The following is a 2248-nucleotide window of genomic DNA, read 5'->3' on the forward strand; positions in this document are numbered from 1 at the left end:
AATTTTGATGGTTTCTCAACCATTCCTTAACTTCAAACTCCCATATCTCGCGAACGGAATGACGAACTCGAGAAATTCCTATTGCACCTGATAGTAGAAACCCGCCAGATTACAATGGTGTGTTTGTACTTTTCCCCAAGGCCACTCCAGTTATTGGTTTCGAGTATCAGACTTGCGAAAATTTTGATGGTTTCTCAATCATTCCTTAACTTCACACTTACATATCTCGCGAACGGATTGACGAACTCGAGAATTTCCTATTGCATCTGAAAGCAGAAACTCGCCCGATTACAACGGTATGTGTATTTTTCCCCTAATCCTTTGTAGTTATTGATTTCGAGTATCAGACTTGCGAAAATTTTGATGGTTTCTCAACCATTCCTTAACCTCAAACTCCCATTTCCTGCGAACGGATTGACGAACTCGAGAAATTCCTGTTGCATGTGAAAGTAGAAAGTCGCCCGATTACAACGGTATGTGTATTTTTTCCCTAGGGCTTTGAAGTTAATGGTTTCGAGTATCAGACTTGCGAAAATTTTGATAGTTTCTCAATCATTCCTTAACTTCAAACTTCCATATCTCGCGAACGGATTGACGAAATCAAGAATTTCCTATTGCATCTAAAAGAAGAATCTCGCCCGATTACAACGGTATGTGTATTTTTGCCCTAGGCCATAATAGTTATTGGATTCGAGTATCAGACTTGCGAAAATTTTGATGGTTTCTCAACCATTCCTTAACTTCAAACTCCCACATCTCGCGAACGGTTGACGAACTCGAGAAATTCCTGTTGTATCTGAAAGTGGAAACCCGCCCGATTACAGTGGTGTGTGTACTTTTCTCTTAGACCATTCCAGTTATTGGTTTCGAGTATCAGACCAGTGAAAATTTTGATGGTTTCTCAAACATTCCTTAATTTCAAACTCCCATATCTCGCGAACGGAATGATGAACTCGAGAAGTTCCAATTGCATCTGAAAGTAGAAACCCGCCAGATTACAATGGTGTGTGTACATTTCCCCTAGGCCCTTCCAGTTATTGGTTTCGAGTATCAGACTTGCGAAAATTTTGATGGTTTCTCAATCATTCCTTAACTTCGAACTCCCATATCTCGCGAACGGATTGACGAACTCGAGAAATTCCTGTTGCATGTGGAAGTAGGAACTCGCCCGATTACAACGGTATGTGTATTTTTGCCCTAGGCCATAGTAGTTATTGGATTCGAGTATCAGACTTGCGAAAATTTTGATGATTTCTCAACCATTCCTTAACTTCAAACTCCCATATCTCGCGAACGGATTGACGAACTCGAGAAATTCTTGTTGCATCTGAAAGTAGAAACTCGCCCGATTACAACGGTATGTGTATTTTTCCCCTAGGCCATTGTAGTTATTGGTTTCGAGTATCAGAGTTGCGAAAATTTTGATGGTTTCTCAATCATTCCTTAACTTCAAACTTCCATATCTCGCGAACGGATTGACGAACTCCAGAATTTCCTATTGCATCTAAAAGCAGAAACTCGCCCGATTACAACGGTATGTGTATTATTGCCCTAGGCCATAATAGTTATTGGATTCGAGTATCAGACTTGCGAAAATTTTGATGATTTCTCAGCCATTCCTTAATTTCAAACTCCCATATCTCGCGAACGCATTGACGAACTCGAGAAATTCCTGTTGTATCTGAAAGTAGAAACCCGCCCGATTACAATGGTGTGTGTACTTTTCCCCTAGGCCATTCCAGTTATTGGTTTCGAGTATTAGACCAGCGAAAATTTTGATGGTTTCTCAACCATTCCTTAACTTCGAACTCCCATATCTCGCGAACGGATTGACGAACTCGAGAAATTCCTGTTGCATGTTGAAGTAGAAACTCGCCCGATTACAACGGTATGTGTATTTTTCCCCTAGGCTTTTGTAGTTATTGGTTTCGAGTATCAGACTTGCGAAAATTTTGATGGTTTCTCAACCTTTCCTTAACTTCAAACTCCCATTTCTCGCGAACGGATTGACGAACTCGAGAAATTCCTGTTGCATCTGAAAGTAGAAACTCGCCCGATTACAATGGTATGTGTACTTTTCCCCTAGGCCATTCCAGTTATTCGTTTCTAGCATCACAATTGCGAAAATGTTGATGGTTTCTCAACCATTCCTTAACTTCACACTTCCATATCTCGCGAACGGATTGACGAACTCGAGAAATTCCTGTTGCATCTGAAAGTAGAAACCCGCCAGATTACAATGGTGTGT

This window comes from Ptiloglossa arizonensis, unplaced genomic scaffold (assembly GCF_051014685.1).
Source record: "Ptiloglossa arizonensis isolate GNS036 unplaced genomic scaffold, iyPtiAriz1_principal scaffold0027, whole genome shotgun sequence".
Classification (NCBI taxonomy): domain Eukaryota; kingdom Metazoa; phylum Arthropoda; class Insecta; order Hymenoptera; family Colletidae; genus Ptiloglossa; species Ptiloglossa arizonensis.